Here is an 8,162-nt window from a genome sequence, read left to right as displayed (position 1 = left end):
GTCAAGCCTTGGGAAAACTAGGGAATCTAGCAGGCCCCCCAAGAAAATTTATATAATTAATCACATTATACAACCTACAGACAACCTGCTGATTAACATTTCTTCAGAGGTAAAATTCATATTACGAACATTATTTTTGTGCATTTTTACTCCAAAAGCTGCAGTAAATGCCTAAACAACAGGTATATAAAGATGGAAATCTTCTCCTATGTACTAATGCTAGTTGGACCACAGCAGTGAGGGATTTGGTGGCACTGCAGAGAGTGCCCTTCATATTAAATGACAATTTGGAAGTGTTTAACAACATATGGTCTCTTCTCCTTGACATATATGATTAAGAATATATCTTTTGTATATAAAAATATAAAATACCATCTGTCATAAGTAACAACTATGATATTGGATTTATATAGCCAATTAATTCACTGTACTTTCTAATGTAAATATTTCTCCTATTTTCTCTTTTTTCTTGTTCTGCATCTATATTTATTTATAAAATTTCAATAAATGTATATCTAAAAAAAGTCAACACTATGACTTGAAATGTAATTAAGAATAACAATGAAAGTCTGTTTTCGCTTTGTATTTTAAAGATGAAGGGACAAATTCTCAGATGGTGTAAATCAGCATAGCTTCATGGGCATCAGTGGATTTATGTGGATTTATATCAGCTAAGGATCAGCATGTTATCTTTCCCTTTAAGAAGCCAGCTATACCCATTAACTCAGTTTCATGTCTTTCTCCAAAAGTGTGGTATTCCTTTGAGCTATGAGTAGAAGAGAAGTGAGAGTTTACATATGACATGCATGACTTATTAGGGATGTAAAATGCTTGAATTTGAATAGGCTCATGGAGATATAAGGGTTAATACCAAGAGCTCAATAAAAATCAAGAAAAGGTATATAAGATTCCAGTTTCACTGAATTCAAAACATGACTGACTCTTGTAATTTTATATATAAAAATGAACCTTTGATCTTTTATTTAAATAGGCTTTTGACCATGTCAAAACTTGGAAGATTCTCAGTATTCTCATGGCAGGAGCACAGTGACCAAGCTTTGCCAGGTTAAATAAGTGAGATTTTAATAGTCTAATTGAAACATGGTGCAAATTCTCTTATTGTCTGAATGTGATACTTAGACATACCTCTGAAATGTATCTCATTATGAGATACAGTGAAGACAGCTAAAATGTGTTAAAATGTCATGCAAGTCCTGTAAAAACCTGCAGGGTGGAGACAATGGATTTTTAATGGAGATTTCTGTAGAGATAAAATACTCATATTAGGCACAAATTTACCTCTGTCAAATGCACCTGCTGTTATCTGGCTGTTTATTAGTGCAAATTGACATCAGAAATGCTTAACATTATAGACGAAGGTCATAAATATCTGTATAATGTGTTTAATTCCTTCGTGATACTTCTAATTTTGGGTGTATCCTTATTTTGGGTGCTGATTCTGTATTTTAAATGGCTTGGCAAACTGAAAGTTAGGATGCTCTAGGCATTTAGAAACCACTTGAGAAAACTTTAAAAAGATAGACTGGGAGAACTAGTTCAGATTAAATAAATTATTTCGACTTCAAATCAAATCAAATCAAAATTCAAATCAAACTCTTTCTAGAGTTTGGAAACATTCAATTAATTTTTTTAAAGTTACCTCTGTGCTTTCTGAATTTGGCTGGGTTTGTAAGTAGAAATACTAAGCAAATGTGAAAAACTAGTTTTGCAATATTTCTGACCCAAATGAAACCAGACCAGTTTCTCAAAAAATCATCAGAGGTTTAGGATGCTTATGTGATGCTCCTGTTCTTGTTTGTCAGATACTAACGAGCTATGATAGATAAAACTAAAAGTAACCTTAAAGTCTTAAAGTGAAGTGAAACTTGAATAGTTCTAGTTTGATGTTCAGAAGATTATACAAACACACTTCCTTCTTTTTGTTAAAATAGCTGCTTCAGCTTTAAAATAGTACCCCCCTCCCCCCACACACACACACTTCTCTATGTTCACAGTGATAAATTAATAGGACTGGCCTTAGACACAAGAAACATAAGTGATCACATCATGATATCAACCAACATTTGAAATCTAGATATGAGAAATTTGGGGGGAAAAAGGAGACATTTTATCTGACTGATATCCTTTGGAGTGGGAAAGATCTGGAAAGGCAAAGAGTGGAAAATTATAGGAATATTGCTTTTAAAATGATGATTGTCTTGCTAAGTAGCCTGTGTGTCTATCTATCTAACTTATGTCTCTGTTCATTTATAGCATGCTCATCACCATACTTTGAACACCTAGTATCTAAGCTACTGGATCTCCATGGTAGTGCAACACTTTAGATAAGGTTGTTACAGGGTCTTAAAAGGAGAGAGAATCAGAATGTGTGTTGCTTAGGCTACTTAAATTCAGTGCATAGCATGATTCCTCTTCTCCTACTTCTGTTTAGTTCCCCATCTTATGAGTTGCTGGACATCCTCAACTACTGTTGCTTCAGGTCCTGAGAGAGCCTGGGACCCAACAAATAAAATACTAGCCTTGTATGTAACCACTGCAGAGATCTCAGGGACAGTCATAGGAAATAGGAATTGCCATACTGGATCAGATTCAAGATCCATCTAGTCCAGTATCCCAGTCTCTGACACTGGCCAGTTCTAGATGCTTCAGAAGAAGGTGTAAGGTTTAATTTCCCCTTCAAAATGTGTTATAATTAATTATAACTCTGGATATTCTTGATATCTGTGTAAATATTCAATACCTTTTTGAATCTTGTTAAGTTCTTGGCCTCAACAGCTTCCTGTTGCTTGCAGCGAGTTCCAGGTTAATTAGATGTTGTGTGAAAAAAACCCTTTTATCAGTTCTGAATTTCCCACCTTTTAATATCATTGAATGTCCCCTTGCTCTTGTGTTATGAGACAAGGAGAACAGAAGTTCCCAATTTACCTTCTCTAGACTACTCATTATTTTATATAATTTATCATGTCCCATATTATTTGTCTTCTTTTTAAGATAAACAATCCCAATCTCTTCAATGTCTCTTCATATGAGAGTTTTTCCAGGCATTTGATCGTTTCCATTGCTCTTCTCTGAACCACTGCCAGTTCTGCACTATTCTTTTTGAGATGAAGTGACCAGTACTGTACACAATATTCCGAATGAACTTGTACCATTGATTTATATGAAGGCATTATAATATTCTTTGTATTATTCACCATCTGCTTATATTTCCTAACATCTTCGGGTTTTTTGACTGCGGCTGCATATTAAGTAAATGTTTTCATTGAATAGTACACAGTGATGCCCAAGTCCATTCCTTGTGCTGACACAGTAAATTGTGAACACGGTAGAGGGTCTGAGTAGCATAAATTTTCCCTCCAACGTGCATCATTTTTCATATATTGACATGGAATATCATTCTTAATGTGTTGCCCATTCACTTCGCTTGTGCTGCTCCTCGCGGTCTCCTCTGCTCCTGACCAATCTAAATAACTTCGTGCCGTCTACACGTCTGCAGGAGAAGTGGATTATGCGGTTGTGAAATGCGCCTGGAGCTGAGTTCTGGAATTGATACTGATTGCTCCCGCCCGCTGCCAGGTGTTTCTAGATGCCTAGCACTTCTGTTGCTGTGGGTTTGGCTGCAGAGTGCCAGCGGCACCCTGCCATCGTGTATCACAGGATCGCGGGGGGGGGGGGGAATGGAGGGAACAACCAGAGGCCCCCAGTACAGAACTGTGGGGCCTGCAAAACATCCTTATATTGGGTCAGCCACCGTCTGTCCCCAGGAGCGGGGACGTACTGCGGCATGTGCCTGGGTGATGAACAACTTCCACGCTCCACCTCACAGAGGAGAAGGAGGGGGAGGCCACTCCACAGGCAGGGGGCGGGACTCGGGAGCCTCTACTTGCGAAGCGAGCCAGCAGCTTAGCGCCCCCCGCCGCGCGCCTCAGGTTTTTCCAGGGGAGCTGGGGGGGAGGGGAGGCTCCGTGGTGCCCGGAGGCATGGTGGGGGCGGGGCTACGTTGCCATGGCTCTGACCCCACCAAGCTATTGGCTGTTGGTATGGGAACGGAAGCGGGGAGGTGCGCCCTCTGAACCCGGAAGTGTTTTCGGGAGGCCTGGGCGAGGTGGGTTTGAATGAAATCCGGCTGATTCATCGTGGCCTGGAGCGGAGGTGGACCGGCTGTGGAAGGGTCTCAGCCCCAGGTGAGGGTAGCGGTCAGTTGCCAGTCGGGGCCGTAGGCCCTCCCGTGGCTTGGTCTGGCACCTGGGCCTTCCCGCGGCCCCGTCTCCGCGTTGTAGGGGCCGGGCCCGCGCCCGCGCGGCACTGGGGGGTAGGTCCCCGGAGGCTGGGGGACAAGGGTTGGGGACGCGACTCGCAGGGGAAGTGTCGCGGTTTTTGGTGGCCTTGTCCCTTAACCCCTTCCGTGTCCCAGACCTGCTGCCTTCGACGTGCCTCAGCCCGTGCCAAGGGCCTAACTGGCAGCGTGTTGTGCCTCTGGCTGGGGGTCGCTACTGGGTAACGGTCTCTGCTGATCGTTCTTATGTCCAGCCACCCGAACTGCCCTGGGTCCCTCGCAGGAACAAGCGAGCGCCTTGCCATCGCACGAAGGCGCTTGCAGTCTCTACATGCAGCCTGCCCCTGGACTTTGTTGTGAACAGGAGAGGGGGGACAAGGGCTGTAATAGTTCGTGTGGTGGTTAATCAGTAAAGCATATACACAACTTGATGGCTATTGTAAACCTTGTTTTTGGTGCCATGGTGCCTTTTTAGTCCTGGTGCAGGGAATGAGAATGTGAGAGTACTCCAAGCTGCTCAGATGCTCCTATAATACCATTGTTGTCATGTTCTGTTCTAGGAGCACACAGATTGTATAGTTTTCCATGATAATAGGGATGCTACTACCACAGTAAATAATCACAGACAGTTTTGTTTGCATGTTCATATCAACTGGCAGCAGTGACTTTTTCTGGTTATCTATGTAAGGATCACTTTACTGACAGCTGAAATGCAGCTCTTCTGGGATGAAGCAAGCAGTTCCCTGATAGTGCACAGTAACACTCTTGTATTATATTTAATCAATGATTCTGGTGATCCTATGATTTCATCTTTCTTGACTCTAAAGAAACAACTCTGAAAGTGCTGTTATCTTTGATACTGAATCTTCCAAATACAAGTGGATCAGAAACTGGAGATGTGTTGTCTTTCAAAGTCTGCAGATAGCCCCAGTGTAAAGCCCCAGCAAGTTTACCCATGCTCACAGCTTTGTCAAGCAGCAGCAGTGAGTGAAAACTGACTTTACTGGGCAGCTTTCAGTGCAGATATTTATGTAGTACTTGAGAAGCAAGACACAGAAAACATAGGGAAAGAAACAGAACACAATGTAGGGAATGGACTCAAGGAGAGAAGGGAAAAACAGGAAGAAGACACTGAAGATAACAGGAAGCTGGGGGATAGAAAGGAAGGAGTCAATCTATATAGGAAAGAAAGGGGAATGAAGTTAGGAAAGAAAGTATAATGAGCAAAAGTAGTAATACTGAATAATACTAATTAACTAATACCATTCAACAGATTTTTTTGTTTTTGTAGATTAAATTATTTTAATAGTATTGGCTACTGGTAAAACATCTAAAGCCGTGTTTCTCAATGACCGGTCTATGGACCAGCACTGGTCCCTGAGATCTCCCCAACACAGTATAGGAAGCCTGGTCCCTGGTATCAAAAAGGTTGAGAAACAATGATCTAAAGTATATCTGACAAATATGCATCTTTGGCTTTTTGTTCAATGTGCTTATATCAAATATATTTATAGTAAATAGAAACCTCAAGGGTGAGGCATGCATTTTCAGATTGTAATTTAAATTATTTCTGTTCGAAAAGCTATGTATTTATATTTGGCAAGCTATTGGGAAATCTGCTCCAGTTTTGTCAGTATTTTGAAAATGATCTCTTCCCTCTCTGGGGGTGTGAGGTGCAGCATGTCTGAGCTGTGAATCACACTTCTAACTCTAAAGCTTTTGATTGGGCAGGAGATTCTACTGACAACAGTATTATTTGTGATCCCTGTTATATGGGAGCAGATAATCTTTTGTTAGATTTCTGAGACAGACCAGAAATTGGTTTGCAAACATATCTAATATTTAAATGTCTGGAACTCTTCCTGAATGGATGGGACTGCAAATGGGTTAATCTTTGCACGTAAATAACTTTATTAGGTGTTCATAGAAAAACTTGTGATCCTTTATCTGCTGTTGTGGTAAATCTATGCTATTCTAACATGGTGACACCGATTATGACTAAGTTACCTCTTTAAAAGAATCGCATAGAAATTAAACACAGGTTTTGTAAAAGTCTTGAAGTAATCAATTAGGAGGTAATATTCAGTAGAATATCAAAGCTCTGATAATGTCTAATGTCTTTTAATCTTTCATAGTTTATATTCCATAATGAAGTTTCTAATAGTACAGAACCATTTCTTTACATGTTCATGGGGAATTTTATCTTTCACAAACGGGAGACAGAAATGACTCAATTCATAAGTAAGGTTAAGATTTTGGCATGGGGATTTTTATTAAAATTCACAGGCAGGGGACAGGCAATAAACAATAAATCATGAAAGTCCAACCCTGTAGCTGAAGCTGCATGGGGTGGAGCTGACTCCCTGAACCAGAGCCCTGGTGCGGGTCTGAAGTTGAAGATGGAAGTCTGTTAGTCAGGGAATCCGTGACCCCCTTGACAAAGTTATATCCTTACTCATAAGTTGCAAATAAACAACTGTTTAAGTTTCAGCATGGTAATATAGTTAGACACTTTTTGCCACACATGGAATCTCTGTTCTGCTCTGAGTTTCTTCCTTTGTTTCGATGCTGGGTCTGGTGAGTAGTGGGAAACTACCTATTGACTCCAATTGTTTCTCCTGGAGGAATGGTGGATCTCTCCAGTATGTGACTTCTTAGGCAGTAATGAAGTGGAATTCTTATGTTACTTTGTCCAGAAAACTTTCTGGACTTTATTACAAAGTTTTAGCAGCAGTCTTTTGGAAAGATTTATTAAATCTTAATGAGCGGAAATCAGGTGTTAAATAGAAATAGGTGGAAGAATATTAAGAATAAAGTTAGTTGTCTAGAACCTATTTCATTGTGTTTAATACAAAATAGATAAGTGAGTGTTCCTTTTCATACTTTTGCATTGTGTAGTCTCTATATTTACTCTTTAATTTGTATTATGTTTTTTTAATATGTCCCTATTTTTCTAAATGTTCGAGGAATCCCAAAGCATTTTGAAAACTGACTTTTCAAATCTGTTAATTACTGACCTAACAAAGTAAATGTTGACATTTTATAGCTAAGATTTTCTATTCTCTGTATATAAAAATAACTCCATGTCAAAGTTAGAATTAATTTTAAAAAATCAACCATCTTGAATAATGAACCCAACTCTCATTCCAGGACCTAATGATGACTCAGTTTTTTTAAAAGAAAGTACTACAGCATATAGTTCTGATGTCTTAGTGGAAATGAGGGGCATTATTGCATGAAATCTCATTCTGAGCGGCAAGTACATACTAAAACATAGAAGAAGCCTTACATTTTTCATGATGATTAAAAGAACTGAAATTCACTAAGTCCTTAGGTACAAACACAGTAACCCCATCTTAGAGAGATAATTATATTGTCTGTATTCCCCAGGCTAAATGGAAAAAAGTTCTTGGTAATAACACTGAGTACTTCATCTTCAAAGCACTTTATAAACATTAACTGATTTGTAACCAAAAACTGGGTTGGTTATGCTGATTGAGATCTAGATCTTTGATGGCTGGTAACTTGTACCAGTTACATTTATCTGCTGATGTACTACTAGATGGCTTTAAGAATTTTCTCTATTCTCTATGGATTTTTCCAGTTTCAAATCAATAACAAACAGGCTGGGCAGTGAAAAAACAAGTGGAGTAATGGAGGTTGTTTTAATATTATTGCATGAAAATATTTAACTACAGTGGTTCAGTCAAGCATATGCTCAACTAATGCAGTTACTAAAAATCAAAGAAATCACCTGGTAAGCTAGTCACGTCCACACGAACCTACTCCTAGACTTTACCAGCTAAGTGGACTGCCCAAACATACAAATGCATTCTGATTGCTCACCTGGAATCATTCAGTCTGC

At 39.6% G+C, this 8,162-nt stretch overlaps 1 protein-coding gene across 1 annotated transcript in view; it reads left to right on the top strand.

Moving 5' to 3' along the window:
* The first annotated feature begins 4,068 nt into the window (after nt 1–4,068).
* The window catches only part of PSMD14 (proteasome 26S subunit, non-ATPase 14), a 61,239-nt gene continuing 57,145 nt past the window's right edge, over nt 4,069–8,162 (top strand). Inside the window, exon 1 of the mRNA XM_067549370.1 lies at nt 4,069–4,205. The gene's annotated coding sequence lies outside the window, so the exon portion shown is untranslated. The remainder of the gene's footprint in view (nt 4,206–8,162) is intronic.

The sequence above is a fragment of the Emydura macquarii genome, unplaced genomic scaffold, assembly GCF_026122565.2.
Source record: "Emydura macquarii macquarii isolate MOO-44397 ecotype Brisbane River unplaced genomic scaffold, CSIRO-AGI_Emac_v2 contig_1253, whole genome shotgun sequence".
NCBI classification, from domain to species: domain Eukaryota; kingdom Metazoa; phylum Chordata; order Testudines; family Chelidae; genus Emydura; species Emydura macquarii.
Note: the sequence above shows the minus strand (reverse complement) of the source record. Positions and strands in the feature narration are given on the sequence as shown.